The sequence below is a fragment of the Chiroxiphia lanceolata genome, chromosome 8, assembly GCF_009829145.1.
Source record: "Chiroxiphia lanceolata isolate bChiLan1 chromosome 8, bChiLan1.pri, whole genome shotgun sequence".
In the NCBI taxonomy this organism is placed as follows: Eukaryota; Metazoa; Chordata; class Aves; order Passeriformes; family Pipridae; genus Chiroxiphia; species Chiroxiphia lanceolata.
In genome coordinates, this window is record NC_045644.1 from 10479435 (window position 1) to 10498068 (window position 18634).

Here is an 18634-nt window from a genome sequence, read left to right on the forward strand (position 1 = left end):
TATCGACTTGCCAGTTCTCATTTGTTCTTTCTCTTCCTGCCACTGTTTCCCTGCATGCATTTCTTGCCTTCTCATCCTGTCTCTTCCCTTTTCCTGGATGTATTTCCCAGGAACCTGCTCCTATTCTTCACTGGCAGATTTCCCTGGACTTGCATAGCCAACACCAGCTCGGCCAGGTTTTCATTGACACATCCCATCTATTCCTGCCCATTGATACCCAGCCAGCCTGTCATGCTGCAAGTCCTTGTGTGTGGCTACTGCTTCTTTAGACTCTTAGGAGCCACCAAATGACATAAAATATTCTTACACGTGCTATTTAATTGGCTATCAGGACAAGCATCATGAAGAAATGCTGTATTCTTTGGTCCAGACCTTTTGGAAGCAAATCTTATAATCGCTGAATCTGATTCCCTCTGCCTTGGTCTTTCTGACTGACTCATTTCTTAAGCACCAGGTTGTTGCCTAGAGGCTATAATCACATAAGTATAATCCACTCCACAGTGTGTGTTACTATGCCCACTCCACCAAGAATGAGTACAGCTCCTGGGTACAGAAATGACTTTTTAAGCTCAGAATGGAACAGCTCATGCTTTTAGCTGAGAATGTTTTGGAGCCATTTCAGTAGGCTACACGGATATAAGCAAAACAAACACATTCAGTAAAAATCAATGTGCCTCTGTTATCTATGGCACTGCCAGTAACAAGAAAAATCCCCCCCTTCCTCAAGCTTGTTCTCAGGGGTCTGCAGGCATGACACAGGCAGGACAGGGTGACAGACTACAAACTCCCTCACTCCAGCACAAACACTGTGCATTGCACAGCCCGTGCCTGAAAAGCTCTTTATCCCACCTTTGCAAAGGGAAAACAAACAACTAGATCTAGGCTTTGATCTACACTCTGGACACCACCCTAGATGGTGTTTCTGGATGGTATTCGGGTCTGGTCAGGCAACTGTGGGGAAAGGGGAAGCAGCTGTAGCCGGTGGGCTGGGGGAGGCTGCGGTGACAGCAGCCCGCAAACACGACACCCGGAGCTGCGAAGAGGAAGGAGATAAAGCAGACCTCCTCCTTCACCAGAGGTAACACGGGGCTAATGGGCTTACACTGAAAGAAGGCACAGCTGCTGTAGGAGGAGGGAAGTTTCTCGGCAGCAGAGAGTGCTGAGCTGGGGGTGCTCACCGTGACAGGCTGAGGTTCTCCACTGCTGAGGGCTCCGGGAACAGGCTGGACAAAAATCTGTCAGGAAAGACCTACACAGAATTGATCCTACCTTCAGGTAGAGATGGGCTGGATGACCTTTCAAGGAGTCTTCCTACAAATCTTTGTTTTACAGGCTTATGGATCATGTGCAGGCACACAAGTCTGTGACTTGGTAACTGCCCTAAAATCTATTAAATGGCAAAGTAACCTGAATTAATAAATTGATTAATTTATCTTTTAACTGAGTATCCTCTCTGCTGAAGTTGCTCTATGGCTACTTCAAGTGTTGTCTCCCTCCCCTGACATTGAATCATCCAGAGAAGAAAAAAATAACTGGAATTAAATTTTTTTTCTGCAAAATAAACCTGGTGAAATAAAGTGGCAAAAAAGAGGAAATAATCTACATCTTTTATGTTCCTTTCTCCTTGGTTCCTACTTACTTAACCTCATTTAAACTTTGTATCAGCTTATTACATCCGGTGAAAGTACACTACAGCTTATTAAAATTTAAAGCTGTTACTCCAAGGGAAAACACTGAAAGCTCTTTTATGGATTAGTCAAGCCGGCAGGATGTGGCTTCGACTTTGTATCCTTTTGATGGCATAGCCCACTTGAACATCTTTATAAAATAAATCTCCCCCATCACTTCGGGCCCATTATAGTTTTCATTCTGTGCACCAAAGTGTTTTGTGCCAGTAGGACTATGTTCCACCTCTGTATTTCACAGGCAAAGTAAGAGGGTATTGTATACTAACCCCTGAAATATGTAGCTATATTTAAGCTAAGGTTAAGTGGAAATAAATACTAACAACAGTGCTATTCACTTAAAAACAGGAGAGTTAAAAATATTGGATGATACCTGCCATGCATTTGCTCACCTGTGTCTCACCTGAGACCAGCAGGACCTCAGTGATAATTTGTACTGTTATTATCAAACACACAGTTGAACCATTGCAGTACCTTGGCTTCTTTTAACTCAACTTTGCTTTGGAAAATCTTCCCAATACAATGCTATTGCTTATAGTATAAGTCTTCACCACAGTTTCCTACTGACCGAAAAGAGCCCGGGGGGTGACACAGCTGATTTCCTCTGCAGATATGGCAAACGGCCTCTTGCACAGGAACTCTTGCAACAAAAACTGCCTCTTGCCACTCCCTTTGCAAAGTGCATCCCCAGCAAGGTACAAACAGAGCTGTCTTTTATTTGCTCATGTTCCTGGAAAGGGTGATCTTCTCTGAAAAAGAGGCTGTTCCTATATGGCTTACTTTTAAATGAGCTCCTCCAGTTGATTCTTTGACTCACACAAGTGCAGTGGGTCCCCAGCCCTCTGGTCCCTCAGCTTCAAGTGTATTTAATCTCACTTCCTATTACTTCTTCTCTGAAGCCTTGGGGGCCTGGAAGAGGCTGGTGTATCAAATTTAAAAGGGGGATTTCCAGGTTTATTATGAATCTCTCATTTAATGAAAGAGAAAATAACCTTCAAAGCCAGGCTCTTCCCATAACCCTTCCCAAGTTTCTCCTGGGAAATGTCCCTTCTGAGAGGGGCTGCTCACAGTGAAGGATCTCTAGAGCTACCTTATATCCAGAGGGTCCCATCCTACAATCCTGATAAAACGAGTAACAACCAGTCCTTCAGAGCAGGAGGAAAATGCTAACACTATAAACTGCTGCTCACTCCATCCCTTCTGCACCCAGTTGATTCTGCTTTGCTTTCCTTTTCTAAAATACCCGCAGAAAGGTCTCAGCTAAGCCAGTGTTCACCAAGCTGGAGGGTGGACCATCCTCACTATCCCCTCCTTCAGCTCTGTGGTGTGGAGTGTAACCTCTGGCTTAAGACCAGCACAAAGCCGTCACATTTCACACCACTGCAGATGTTTGCTGCCTGAATGTGTGCTGGAGGTCTCCCAAAATATGGCTTTGGGCTGTAAGCTTTGGCAGTCTTTATTATTCATGAACTGTGAGCAGGGACTCCAGTCATGCAGCATCATGATGATCTCTTCCTACACGCAGGAAAATCTAGAAATCCAGGGGAAAAAAATGTGCATCAGTGCAAACTTGCCATCCCATTAGCGCACAACGAAGAGGGCATTGAGGCTTCTCTGGAATCATCTGTGTAGGCAGAAGTTGACTCACAGGGAAAAAGGGGTGGGAAGAGGATGGGTTGAGCTGGGAAACAATTTGTCACTTGCCAGAACATTTGTCCAGCATCGCTTACCGTGACACTAAAACCCAGTTTGGGAGGGGGTGGCGAAGTGACTCTCCATGGCAGATGCTCAGCTCTCATTCCCACCACCATCCTCCTCCAGGAGCACGGTATAGACATGAACGTTTCCATTCCTGCACTCCTGGGACCTCTCAGGAGCCCCTCAAGAGGCAGCACTATGGGAAGCGGTGCTGTAGCAGGAGTGTTGTTTGGGGAGAAGCTTCCTGGTTGGGAAGGCTGGCCACTGGGATGTGCCACCACCCAGACCTTAGCAGTCCTGCCTTGGGAATCGGGACATCTGACACATCTTCCACTGGCTGAATCACTGACAGTTTCAGTTGTTTACAATACATCTTTTATCTGCCAGGAAGTGGAAAAAATATTTACTAGGACTGATTTGGAAAGACCTTGGAGACCTGAACCCAAGGGGCTTAGAGATGCACAAAACAGCTTTTCCTCTAGAAACTATTCCACCAAGGGAGGTCAGTCCTAGAGAAACTGGTCACTGTGCAGGTGTGGTGTTCCTGTCATACTGCTTGAGTCTACAGGCAACAGGCTGCTGAAGCTGCCGTTCCTTTTTTTATCCTAACAACCCCAGGAACTGCCTACCCGTAAGGAACAACTGACTCTTTTCCAGGAATAAACCGCATTTGTGATATTGCAAACCTGCCCCTGGGGCTGTGCCTGGTACTGCTTTGAGCTATGAATGTATGGTGACGGAGACTCTCTTTTCCATACTTATACCACATGGATCACACAGCACCCTCTGTGCATCATGTGCTGCTAGATAGCCAGAAATACCATCAGACTGTGTGGGTGTCCTACCAAGAAGCGCATACATGGTGTGACACCTCTGAGTACAAACCTCCAAAGGCATGGAGGGAAAGCAGATAGGGATGTGCAAATGATGGAATGTCTGAGGTCTTACATCTATCCACTCCCTTCTTGTAGTGGGACAGCAAAAGATCCACAGAAGTGCAGCAACAAGATGAGACAGGCCTGGAGAGTCACAGCTCAGCATGTATTTCCCATATGGTGACTCTACCTTGTCACAAGGTTAGTGTGACAAGACTGCCTGAGCATTTTCTACTGACATGTTGAAAGAGTGGAGAAAGCACTCTCACTGAAGCAGGGAGAACACAGGAGAGCTATTTGTACACCTGGCAATACCCCAGTGTCATTCCTAAAGGCGGGTTAAGTATTTGCTCCCCTATCCCACCATCTGCTCCTCAAGGTGGCCTGGAGCAGCACAGAGCTCTTTGCAGTGGCCATCAGCAGAGGTATAATGAGTCCTCCCTGTTCAGGGCAGACCTACAGTAGGTTTGGGACAAGAAAGACCTTTCACAGTGGGATTTCACTCTGACTGACCCAGGTTATACTGGCATTTCCAGAGGGCTCAGCTTAACCAGCTCACACTTTGGACCTTCTTTGCCCTTTCCGTGCTGCAGCTTTAAGCCCAGAGAGATAAAATATTGTGTCTGCTTCGTGCTGGCCATTCACCGCAGCATGGTGTAGGCGGCTCTATTTTAAGATAATTCCCAGGTTTTAAAAAAACCCACCAGGTGAGAGGCATATGTGTCTGCTTCTTCTCCTCTTGCTGTGGGGACAGACAACTGCAAGAGGGAGATAGCGCAGATGGATATCAGGGGCAAATCACTTCCCAGAAGGAACAGCAGGTAGGCATCCCTCTCTCAATTATCACCCACCTTGGCACCATTTAGACCAGAGGCTGGTGCTGGAAGGTGCTGCAAAGCTCAGCCTCCTCCCTACAGGCTTATTCCTTAACAAGAAGGCATTGTCCCTGCCAGCAGGAGCCTGGCCTCATGATGCTGAGCAGGACAAAGGATCAATTTACCCTGTGAAAGAGCTGGAAATCAGGAAGGGGCCAGAGACAGCCAAAGCCCACTGTGCCTGTCTGAGACACTTTGGATTTTGATGCAATGGAGTGGTTAGCTGCAGGCACAAGTGATCAGGGCTTAGAGCTGCCTGCCTTCAGCAGGAAGTGCTCTGGAATAGCATGGAAGCGGGAGGTGTTAGGACCTTATTGCTCTGATACTCTCCATTTCCCATGGCATAAATCAATAAGAGGAGAACTCCAGATGCTCTGCAGACAGACATGAATATACTAATCTTGTGTTTCCCTTGGCATTTAAGTTAAAGCCTCCTGCATTGCATATACCTCCTAGTGCACAAGAGGAAAAGTGAGGCCTGATCCTTGGAAAAACCACCTATGATTCTCCAGCTTTTTGCTGCTGGCAGCGCTCGGCCTGTTTCAGTAGACAACATACAGTGTGTTGTTCTTTACAAAGGGTTTCTGCACTCTAAAAGAGTACAGAATCTCCTGCCTCCTGCAATGCAACAAGACAACCAAGGCAGGAATTACAGGGAGGATTCAAACATCCCTCTGAATGCAGATCTGCAGAGAGAAGGGAACCCATGTCCAAAGCCAGACACTGGACCATCTCTTCCAGGCCAAGTCGCACACACCATTCAGTGACAGCAGCAAGATTCTTTGATGGCCCTCCTGGAGGGTGGAAAGAAACCTTGTTCAACCAACTCTGTGTTAAAAGAGTGAAAAAGGGTTGAAATTAAGAAGATGAGGGAAAAAATGTGGCATTGTGTAAGGGAAGGTGAGAACATGTAACCACAGATCACTTAATTCACCCTGGAGAGGGAAGAGCTAAGGGAACCAGACAGACATCTGACCTGGAGAGAGAGTCTTAAAACTATTGTTAGAAATGCCTTCCTTCAGCCAGAAATGGGGCAACTTCTTATCACACCAGATGGTGACTTGGTTGGATTGATACTGACATCCTCCAGGCTGCTGTACCCAGACACAAGCACACAGACATGCAAAAAAAAAAGCTTTCCACAACTAAAAGGAAAAAAAAAATCCACAAACATCCCACCCTAAACCAACCCCAAAGCACTTAACTGGGGCCAGGATTTAGGACACCATTTAGTACCTACAATTTTTCACAACAGGCAATTTTATCCCTTTGTTCGGCTTCCATTCTTTGTCTGGAAATGCAACACTTAGGCAGCAGACATTTCTCCAGTCCAGTCACAAATGACAGGATCATTACAATACATATTTATTCCTGTGTATTGTAGCTGTCAACCAAAATTGGATCATTTTAGACACCCTGGGAAAAGCTACAGTGAGTGCCTGTCACATTGCTGCCATGCAAATGTTGTCTGGGGAGGCAGGAGGTGATGAGCACATGCTAAGCTCAGTGTAGAAGGAGGTGGCCACACAGCCAGAAGTAAATGCTGTCTGGTAGTGGACACACATTAAACACTCGGCTGCAAATGATTCCCAGTCCTCCCAGGCTCCCATGTCAGCTAGATATGTTAGATCCAAACCAGAGGAGTAATTGACAAGGAGTTTTGACTCTGACATTTGGGATTAGGAGACACTACAAGTGTGGTGCTGTCACATCAAATACCATCCCATCAATTCTCCAAGGAGCACAGGTCAGTGGGAGACAAAGCCCATCAACAAGCGGCAATTGTGTTGCTATTTCCCTGCTGTTGAATGCTAGTAACTCAAGCTTGCAAGGCTGCACTGCAAAAACATCCAGATTCAGGAATTTTTCTTTCGGCTCCTTAAACTTTTTTCTTCCCTTTTTAAATTAGAGTTCAAGAAAGGATATGAAAGTAGAGGCAGATTTTTATATCAGATTTTGGTTACATCAGGCTTCTGTCTACATGATTAATTGCAAGGTTGTTTGAGCTGACGTGCATCACAAAGGGATTTATAAAATCAACAGTAATTAAACTCATATTGAAGCATTTTTTATTTTGCTCTCAAACACAAGAATAGGATTGCATCTCTACAGCAAGTTGTCAGCCAGCTTATTCTGCAGAACTAAAAACGATGCTCTTGCTGTGAGTTGCTGTGGGCCTGATTTATGAAAGGTTCCTCCTAATAATGCAATCCCAGCTTGATTAGCCACATAGTGCCTATTCCTGAAAAGGGATTTTTCTATTTTGGTTTGTTCCTTCAGAGGGGGATTCCCTCCTAATCAGCTGCAGAAAAGGAAATCGTGACAGAATTGGAGGCAGAGAGTGAAGAGAGTGTGGAGGTCAATTCTTTAAAGTCAGAAGGGTTATTTCTCATCAGCAGCTGCAGAATATTTTGTCCATCACTTTCCTGGAGAAAATAAGTTGCAGTCTTATAGAAAATTTTGCAGGTAGAATTTTAACTTGAGATGCTCTCAGTCATCTGGCCCATTTCCATTGCTCATGCTGGATGAGACCAACACAGAAAGACAGCAATGGGAAGCAAAAGTGAACCAAGTTCATGTGAGAAATGAAGCTCACACTTTCAGTAGCAAGAATGATTAACCACTGGAACAAACTACCAAAGGAAGTGGTGGAGGTTCCTTGTTTTGATGTCTTCAAGACAAAAAATGCTCTTGTCAAGTAGGAGTTACAGTGTTTGGCTCAGGAATCACTGGATCAGATTGTCACGCCCTAAAAACAATGAACCCACGTGTGTGATGCATGGATGCAGGGATCACATGGCTGTCCCATGCTCAGACACTGGTTGAAACCCATTAGCAATGCGCTGTAGTGTAGCTACAAATGAGCCGTGTTTGTAACAGTTCAGCCTGGCCCTTGTATTGCTGTGCAGTAAGAAAGAAGGACAGGGCATTCTGGCATGGGTGAGCGCATGTGCTCTCCTGGGAAAGCAGCTATTTTACAGCTGTAAGTGTTTAAAAGCTGATGAGTGCATCTTCCTGCGTGCTTGCAGCACCAGCCCTAAACTAAATCAATATTTTTTTGTCAAAGTCACAACATGTCGTCAAAGTAACTGATATTTGCAACATCAGGTGAAAAAAAGGTATGTGAGAACACCTGGCTTTTGCAGTGAATCCACACAGAAATCAAAGTGCTTGTAGAAGGGAAATAGATAAGGAAAAGGACACCATACTTCAGAGAGAGAGGAGGGATCAGAGCTGCGTGGTGTGGTCATGTGTGGGGCTGGAGTCAGGGATCCCACAGCTCCTGGTCCCCATACCAGGATCTACACCAAGCAGTGCTATGGGAGAGTGCAACTAGCAATCTTGTAGGAAGGAGTCAAATTCGCCAGGCCTCATGGTGGGAATGGGGGTCCCTAAAGACACCGTAAACTCAAGATTCCACCTCACTATAGCCACTGTCATCTCAAAGGATGAGGCATAGATACCGCTGACCCAGTACACTTGAAAAATGCTTCCAGCCTCCTTGGGCCTGAGTGAGAGAGGATTTGTCCTTGGCAGGTTCCCCTTGGTCCCCTATCTGCCCCCTGCAGCCCCAGAGCCTGAACATGAGGAGTGCAGCTCAGATCCTCAGGCAACACAGAAAAATGAGAAGAAAGCTGAATATTTACATCTGTTGTGGCTACAGCCCACTCAAGACCAGCAGTGTTGAAACAGTCTCTGAAGTACAGCTTTGCTTCCACCCAAACCAGGGATCATTTTGCCCTTACAGGGAGGTCAAGCTCTCAACTTCTCTTCCTTTCTCTAGCAGCTGGTGTGAAGAGCACTCAAATGTGAGAGTACACAAGTCTCCTGACTGCCCAAGGGCAGAGGAGCTATCAGTGCACAATTGAATCTAGATTAATTTCCCCTTTCTAATGATTTGAGTGGGCGCAAAGTAAAATTCTCCAGCAAGTTCCCCTCCACCAAACAGGAGAAACTCTCCTGCCACACTAGAAACAAACACAAAACCCAACAGGGTTATGTTTGCACTTCCAATCAAACCATAGCCAGGAGATGTGATAACGGGATAATTTGCTTTGACTAATACCCATTCAAAGGTCAGCAGTGCGCCTTGTGCCTTGGAGCTCCCTAAGCAGGCAGATAAGATGGACATGGCAAATCCCAGGTGGGCCCCCTGTTTATTGATCTCTCCATCAGAGGGACAGTGCAGCCTGCTGCCCTGGACTGGCTGCCACACTTGTGTCCCTGTGCTTGCACCAAGACACTTCCACAGCTCTGCCTCCTCTGTCCCTCTTCAATGGCCAACCTCTGCACCGAGATCCAGCCTCCTGTGACAGGTAAAACACGTGCCAAATTTGCCTGGAATTGAGGTGAATGGCCTGTACTCCAGGGTCTCCATGCTCTGTGTTGCCTGGCTGCTCAGCAGCAAAGCTTCTGACTTGCTCTGTCTGCACACTGAGCATGGGAAGAAGAGGTCCCTGATGGGAGCAGTGTGTGGGCCCTCCAGTGCCAGCAGCTGTGAGAGTACATCTTTCACTTCAGGCAGGCCATGACTGATGCCTTAGTTACCTTTGGTTTCACTCAAGCAAATTTAAAAATATTTCATTGTTCATCTAGTGCTCAACATTACTTACAGAGCTGTGTCAGCTTCCCAGGCCATGTCTGGGGTGGTTTGCAAACACCAACTCTTACCATTTTAATTCAGAGTGCCTGTCAGCAGGGCTGACATGCCCTCCTGGGCAGGGCAAATGCTGCACTTTCCCGAAGGCTGCAGCTTGCAGGAATGCTGGAGGTTGAACAGTGTATACAACTCATGCATCCCACATTTCTTTCTGAGGTGCAGGAGAAACAAATTCAATTTGCCATCCACTGGGAAAGAACTGGAGTAGATCCACCTGCAGAGATCCAGGGTGCTATGGAAAGTCCTAGCAGGGCATGGGAACAGAGACAGCAGCACTCATACAAACATTTGAATTGGCTAACTTGATAGGGTTTCTTCAGCATTTAATCTGCCAAGAGTGGGGTCTCAAAGGTGTTGATGACGGTGGTCTCCAAACCAAGGAGATCTCCAGGGCATCCTACTGCAGAGGGTTCCCTGCACCCCCTCCCTGTGTACTGCTGCACAGCCACCTCCTCAACTGCTCCTCACTACAGGTTACCCAGCAATTGCTTGCACAGGGTAACAGCAGCAAAATCTAACATGGATTTGGGCATCTTCTTATTTAATTTAATTGATGGAAAAAGCAGAAGAGTGTTTTCCCTCTAAGTCTGGGGAGTTTCCATGGACCATGTGTATTTCAGAGCTCTCCAGTGGACTCTCCTTACACTTTGTGAGCGCAGAATAAAAACATTGCTAGTGGAAAGAGACATGGAGAGAGAGGCAGTGCCAGAGATAAGGAGATAAGAAAAGCAGGGTGTCATCATCCGCCTGATCCTGCAATCATTATCTTCGATGGCAATTCCCACTGCTTTCATCAGGATCTCAGGCAAAAGGCGGAATGCTGGATGGATCCGGCCCAGCATGTGTGATGATATCAGTGGTTCATTGTCACAGAGCCTGGAATTACTGCCAGCACATTAACATCCCCTGCCACCCACACTTTTATTCTATAACATCGCACACTCTACAGAGTCGCTTGCTGCTGTTACACTTTGCTCAAAACACCACAGACAAAAAGGTTTGGTGAAGGGCTCCCAACTTCGGGTTCCCTCCTGCCAGTCAAGCCACTTTGAGAGCCCCCACAACCCAAGCCACAGGGCTCCTGTGTGCCAAAAGCCCATGGCAGGGCCTCAGCAGCCAGAGGCGTGGTGAGGGGAGATTAGTCAGCAGGCAGAGCGCTGGGCTCCCCAGCCCCTTGATTTGTTTGTCTGATTGCAGGTGTGATGCAATCAGACAGCGGTGGAGGGTGCAGGGGTTTCATTATACACCCACTCACCACCTACATCTTCTGCCCTGATCCACTGAGATGCAGCACACCTGCAGCACAGACAAACATCAGCAGGTTTGGGAGCACTCAACACCCACAGCTGTATCTCTTGGCACTAGGCAGGTCCACAGTCAGACAGATTGGATTCTTTCAAAAACAGCTATATAAGGAACAGGAAAGAGCTTGCATCTTCTGTCACCGTTCATACTTGGGCTTTATGTCTCTCAGGGCAGAGGAGAATTGGTTCTTGCTCTTCCTTGGCTGGTGGGGTTACAGCTTTTGCTGGGAAGTGACCTGTGGGGTTGGGCTCTAGTTGTGTGCACATACAGGACACACTCATGCAGAGAACAAATTTGTGCATCACCAGTTTTGCTGTTGCAGTTCAGGCCTAGAAACATTCCTCATACCTGTTTATTAATAGGGACTGACAACCCCTCAGCTTCCAGGACTTCACTCCTCTTTCCAGCGAGAAGAGATACAGTCACATTGCTGGTTCAGAAGTGGCGTTTCTGGTGAGTGCCACCAGCATGGGAAGGAGCCATGCACACTGCTCTCCTCCCCAGCTTTTAGCAATGCTCCCAGCAACTGTGCAGCAAGCAAACAGCTCTCAACATCAAAGCAGGGAGGAAAGGACATAGCCTGACTGAATTTGCTTGTGGTCAACAGCAGGCTTTACCTCTCACTACCACTCTTTATATGTTAATCAACCCTTCATTTTCTCCCCCACTCACCCCAGGTGGACTCCCTCCTGGATCTGATAAAAGCCTCATCCTCATTAGGGCAATTAATTAGCTGGAGAAAGACAGCACTAAAGAACCTAAAACCAAAATAAGCTTTATATTTCCCTTCGGTATTTCCTGTATCATGCTTTGTTGAGATTTGTGTTTTTCTATTGTATGTGTAACTCTCCCCTGCTGGTTCCATTCTGTACCCACTGATCCCCCATGGATGTACTTAGACACAAGGGTGAGAAGTGACATTGCTTTAGGCTGGATCATCTGTGAGGGCTTTCTGAGTCCTATTCCATTCAAGACCCTGGGAAGCCTCATGTGGTGTGAGAGGATGTTCCTTAGATACTGGAGCCTTGCATGAGGCAGACTCTTAGTGTCTGGCATGACATACCTACCATGGGACCCCTCTTCTGCTGCCCTGTGACCGGAGTGTGCAAGGGTATGTAAACTCAGGGAAATGCCTTTTCCTAATCCACCAAAACTACACTACCACCTGATCAGCACTCAGGCACTGCAAAGTTCAGTGCACATCTGATGTCTCTTTGACACCTCAACACCCTCCCTGATCTGTAGGATCTCTCCCTGGTTCCCCTCCTTCTCAGTAAAGTACAGTGGAAAGGGCACAGTAACACACCATAAAAGCCATGTCCCTCCCGCCAAGGCACTCTCCTTCAAGTACAGAGCCACGAGTTGTCTTCTAAACTTGGCATCCAAAATGAACAACACAGCAAAGTCAACAAGCTCCTGGGGGTACCTGGTTTCCAGGCAGTTGTGTCTACAAACTCATAACGCACTCAGAGCCACTTTGAGAGAGCTGAGTGAAAACTGAGGTCAGTGCTGTGCAAACACTGCAGGGTTTGGGTAGCAAAAGGCTCTGGAAACCAAAGTCCACCATTTGCTTTGCAGTGGAAGGATGTGAAACCACAGCTGCAGCCTCCAGTCTGCCACGTTTAGAACTGTAAGGAGCACCCCATGCTGCCCCTTTGATACCACACAATAGCAGAGTGCCTGGGCTGGTGGGTGGGGGCCATGGAGCAATGGTTCCCCACCAAACCCTGGCCACCACCTGAAGATACTCTGCTTTCCACAGAGCTATGGCTCTGAGAGATGTCCTGCAGTCACACAGCCAGGTGTGCAGCATGTGGGAGCACAGCCACCAACATGCAGTGCAGTAACCCAGAGCAGGGTTACAACCACTTCAGAGAAGGTTTCCCCAGGAGACTCTCAGTAGATTGAATTTGTTCTATGTTTCCTCTTCAGCAAGTGCTCGTCACTTTTTCACACAGAGGGGTTACGGCCACCCTCTCACCAGAGCGCTGCTGGCAGCCCGTAACCCAAACACAAGTTGGCCTCACTGAAGCCCAAACTATGTCAAGGGCCCTGTTCTTTGAAGTGCTGATGGAGGGAACACATGGGAGATACTCCCCCCAGCAGGGGCCACAGGAGGGTCACAGTGCTTTCTCCTCCTGGCTGGCTGAATTTCCTATTTCAGGGTTGTTTTAATACTCTAAGGGAAACATCTATAAAGTGGGGTGATGTTTCAGCCCTCATCCAGGCATGCATGGGCAGCCCTAATTCATGCTAGTGTTGACTGATGCCCTTCCTCCACATCCCAATGACCATCCATGGCCACTGGTGGGCTTTGGCATCCTTTCCTTCCTGCACCCCTGCAGGACCTCACCTTCCTGCACCCCTACACCCCTTCCTGCACCCTTCCATTACCCCACACACAGACCTGAGGGCAGGCAGCAAGGTCTGTGAGCTGCAAACACTCACCCCAGGCCTCCATGCTGCCCTGTGGTTCTAATTGGCAACAGATGAATCCAGACCGTTTCCTGAGAGACAAGAGTTTTAACAATCCCTAAAGCCTCTTAGGCAGCAGCAATATCCTAAATGGGAGCTTTATTCTCTACACTGCTCAACAGAGCCTGTATTCAGATACCAAGTGCTGAAACACTCACTCAAGAGCCCCCCTCGGGACAGGAAACCTTCCCTGCAGGCGTAGGGTGTCCCGGATCATCCCTGGGGAGCTGCAGAAAACGCTCTCACACCAATGAGCTGTAAAGGCCAGGGAAAATGGGATGCCCCAAACCAGAAAGTTCTTTTTTGGGTTCAGAGATCCCCCTTGAGCTTCAGAGTCTCAAACCCTGCTGATTCTCCCTGTTCGCAGGGGCAGGTTTTAGGTCCTGACCTGTCCCCTGCACAGGGGGTAGTGGCACAGGAGCATACCCAGAGCTGCTGGTGAAACCCAAGGGTATGATCCTTGATGCACTGGGACATTTTGCTTTCTAGGAAGCCAGAGGCTTCCCTACATTTGCAAAGAAGGAAGAGGGAGGGCAAAGCACCCCACTGTCTCCTGTCTCACACAGAGGGCTTATTGCTGATGGGGGTGGCAGGAATGAACGTGGGTTCACTGCAGCTGCCTTCTCCAGCTTTCATGCACCTCATGCCACTGTTCCCTGGTCTCCTCCCGGCCAGGTATGCACAGCCTCTGCTGTGAAGGGTGAGGGAGCAGCAGCTGCCAAGGGCTCACGTGAGCTTGCAGCATTCCTCCAGGAGCTCCCCTAATCTCCGTGACCTCAGTGGGTGGACAGCAGCCAATTGCCATTACTCCATCCTGGGCAGACCTTGTCTGCAAAGCCAAGGTAGTGTTACCATTGGAGGAGTTAACATGGGGAAAACAAAGAGGAAAAGAAAAAAAACCCCAACAAACTCCCCTGTCCAGTCTAACTGCATTTGGTTGATCTGATTTCAGGCATCTGCTAAGACACAGCATGACTATTTATCATAATCAGCTTACTGCACAAGGACAGTGTTAACTAGGCTTTACTGGATTAAAACCTGCCAACTAATTCATAGCACCTACCCAACCAGTATAAGTGGGCTGAGTCTCTGTGCTTTGTTTAAAACATTTTAACTGGCATTAAATAAAGGGGAGCACCTGCAGAAGGTGGAAGGGTACAAAGACCCTATTGATCCATCAGCATTACAAGCAATCCTGCAAGGAAAAGGCATGGGAAATAAAGAGGCTCATGGTCCAAGTGCAGGCAGGTTAACATGAGCAGAGCTGTAAAAGCACTGAACATAAAGACTGTCTTGAAGTGTTCCTTCTTATTCAGATTGTTCAAGGTTCACTCTGAGATCACCAGCAGTATGGCTCAGCATCAGCTGCAGGATTCAAACTAAACTGAAATTTTCAGATAAAACATTGTTAAATCAGCCTGGAAGTGCTAGTACAAATGGATATGTTGAGAGTCTAGGGGACAAGGTAATGCAATATCCATTTTAAAATTCCCAAAGAGTAAATGTGTACTGCAGCTGAACCACATCAGATAACACTGGTTTGGGCAAAAATGAAATTTCACTGTTCCTACAAAAGGAAATGTAAAAATAGAGGCTATACTTACAAAAAACCCATACAAGAAATCCCTGCAGTGGAGTATGGCTAGAAATATTCAGTGTCTGTGACAAGACTCCTGGGCAAGCCCCCCAAGTCTCTCTGCCATGTGGGCTGTGGAGCCTTGCACATGCTATAACCTCACTTCTAAGACCCCTCTGTCTGGAGTCCCTAAAAAGCACAGGATAGACGATTTAAATATTCAAGGTGCTTCCTGTGAAGGTGATTGCACTAGAGAGAACTGCTTCACATTACAGTAAACTTCTGCTGGTCATTTACAAAGGCGTCCTTGGATCAATTGAGACAAGTTTCTGACAAGGATCAGCCATTCCAAAGTGCTAGAAATCCTTGCTTAGAAAAATTTCCAACACAGCCAAATCCAGATGCCTTCCTGTCATGAGTTATCTCATCCATTCTCCTCAGGGAAGTGGTGTCCAGACCCTGAAGTGGAAGGGGCTGCAACCTTTCCAGTGACTTGTTCTGAACCCCCTTGCCCAACTGTCTCATCACACCTCCGTTTGTACTCAGTCCTTTTATTGCTGCGGGGTTCTGGGTATTTAACCACAGCATCCCAGTGACCCAGCTGGCAGGACCCGACAAGTTTTTGACTGCCTTGAGATGTGCTCTCCAAGCCCAGCTCCTGTGGTCCTACAGGTTACCTCAAGGCAGCTGCTTTGATTAAAGACAAATGCAAACCATGTCCCCTGAAGGCTTCAACATAAAAAGGAAGCAAGAACACCAGTGTACCCTCTTTGCATGGAAAATCCACACTGGTGGACCAGGGGAAGTGGGTTGACCAGGGATTTTTGCATGTTTGAGGTCAGCAGAGTTGATATTTGTGCATTGACACATTAGATAATTAAATGCAGGCAGAGTCAGGTGTTGACTGTAAGCTTCTCCCTCCATTCAAGCCTCCACCTCCTAAAATAGGACATGACCTTTGATTTCCCAGCGAAACTCATATCCTTATACAAAGGTAGGAGCAGCTCCTCAGTGGGATGGTCAGGGAGTTACTGCAGGTGCACAGGTTTGGCTGTAGCTCCTACCCATATCCCATAAACAATGACTGATGACTTCCCTCTAATGGCCCCTGCTCCCTGTGCTACAGAAGTCCCTGGATCCTGGAAGAGAGAAGTGAATGGAGATGAACCAGAGTAAAATGTTCCAAAATGGAAAACAAAAACAAAACCAACAAAAAACCAACCAACCAAACAAACAAAAGAAAGAAAAAAAAGAAAAAAAGAAAAAGGCCCAGGAAGATATTAAACCACTCTAAGGATCTGCAGGATGACCAGTTGCACATTCCAGGCTGAGTCCCTTGTCAAGAATCGCCTGAAGCCGACTCAAGGACTGAACCCTTATCATCTGGCTCCTGTTCCATTCAGTGTATAAGTCATATTTACTGCCAAATCCCTGTTTATACTGCTGCTTAATTTGCACATAAACAATGAATAGAGATGAAGTGTCCAAGCAGCCTTTGCTGTGGCTGGGAGAAACTGGGGGGAGATGACAGGGCTGGGCCAGAGCAGGAGGTAGAAGGCACCACCCCAAATATTTTTCCTCTCCCACACACTCCCACTGGCATGTTTATTCCTGCAAGCACTGATCCCTCATGACTCAAGCAACACTAAGCAGACCTGGCTCCCCTGCAACACCCACATACGACAAGAAAGTTGGTCCATGTGTTTGGTACCTTTCCAACAACAAACCTTCTCTCCCATTCCTTGCGTCCTTGCATTCACCGTGTACACCTCTGCTGCCAGCATGGCCAGTGGGTTATCACCAGCTGGGGCAGTGCAGCTGCAGACAGCCAGGGATCCTGACACCTCCAGGAGGACACATCCTGCTCTCCAACCTGCTCACAGCAGTAGATCAGGGCTAAATTACAGCCAGCTCAAGGCAGCTTGCAAAACCTTACTTGGGAGTCTTCTAGGACTTAGGACACAGTGATGGGGAGCTGCAGGGCAGTCAATATGATCTGAATGGAGCATAAAGTTCTAATCAGTGGATTTCTTTCCTCTCTTTTTTTCTGGTTAGTCTTCCTACCTTGCATCTCAGTTTCCTTATCTGTACTAAGAGGCCAATGATGCTCACATCCCAAACCACTCTGCCTTGGCAAAATTCTTCTTGTGGAAAGCTTGAGCATAGCACAGGAGACAGTTTACTGCACTTCAAAAGCAGCACATGATACCTGATGCTTAATGTGCATGAAAAAGGTCTGAGGAGTTTCTGAACTGGGGCACTGTGAAGTCACACCCTACCAATGGATCTCCTCTATGCACTGGTACTACAGAGGTGTGGGAAGGATTCATCACCCAGACATGCAACAGGCTGAGGATTGTTTTGATTAATCTTTCTCTGTGATGTGGAGGTACTAAGGGACTCCAGCCTTTGGCCAGACTGGCAGGAAGTCAGATCCTGGATAAACACAGACCTAAAAGACCATTTCTATCTCAAGGTATTTATAACCTATGATGCTCAACAGGAATCTTATATGCAGCAGTGAAGACTCCAAAGGGAAGGTGTAGCAGTTACATGTGAATGTGGAAAATACTCTGGGCTATTGCCAAGTCAACTTGGCATACCATGGTGAAGAATTTTGGGGTGATAAAGCTAATGATAATTTGTAATGCCTATGTAGAATGGATCCAACCTCCTTCCCAAGCTAGGACTATGCACTCCAGGATTCCCAGGGGGTTCAGAATATAAAGCACTCGTTAGCCCTTCAGTAAACCCTGGCTAATATCTACCTCTGGTAAAACATGCTCAGCCAGGTAAGCTGCCCTCCCACCACCTCAGCCAGTCCTGAGACAAGCACAGAGCCATCCTTCCCACCCAAGAGGCTGCTAATGGAGGAGACAGACACCTCAGGGGGGGGTGTTTTGCAGCTGCACTGATTTAGCAGATAGAGGCTTACCCCTCAGCCCCAGCACTACAAAAATAGGAAGCCACCCCCTGTACAGCAGAGCAGAGTGAACTGAGCTGCTCTGAGCCCACAGGCTGAAGCAAATGGACAAAGATGTGCCCCACATGCCCTCAACAGCTCCTGTTCATATCAGCAGTGCATGAGCCCCTCTGGTAAACCGGGCAGCTACCTACTAGAAACAAATATGTACAGCAGTGAAGCTGTACAGATGGAAACCTCCTTTTGCATCTGTGGCATTGCCTGGGATTGTTCCAACATTAAACAGAGATCAGTTGTTGCTGGGGTCTTTTTGATCCACTCTCTTAAAAAAATCCCTTAATAACATCCTAAATTAAACTATAGAGAGGAAGGCTTCAAAACAGGAAAATCCAAACCACTTCTGCTTCTCAGTTGCTGAGGAACTCTTGAAAATCTCTTAGACTCCAAAGAACCAAACCCCAGAACCAGTATACTGTCCACCTTTCACACTCTCTGTCTGCTTGCATGACATCTCAGGTGCTCAGGTACCAATTCCCTCTCCTGATGAATGGAGCTTTCCTGA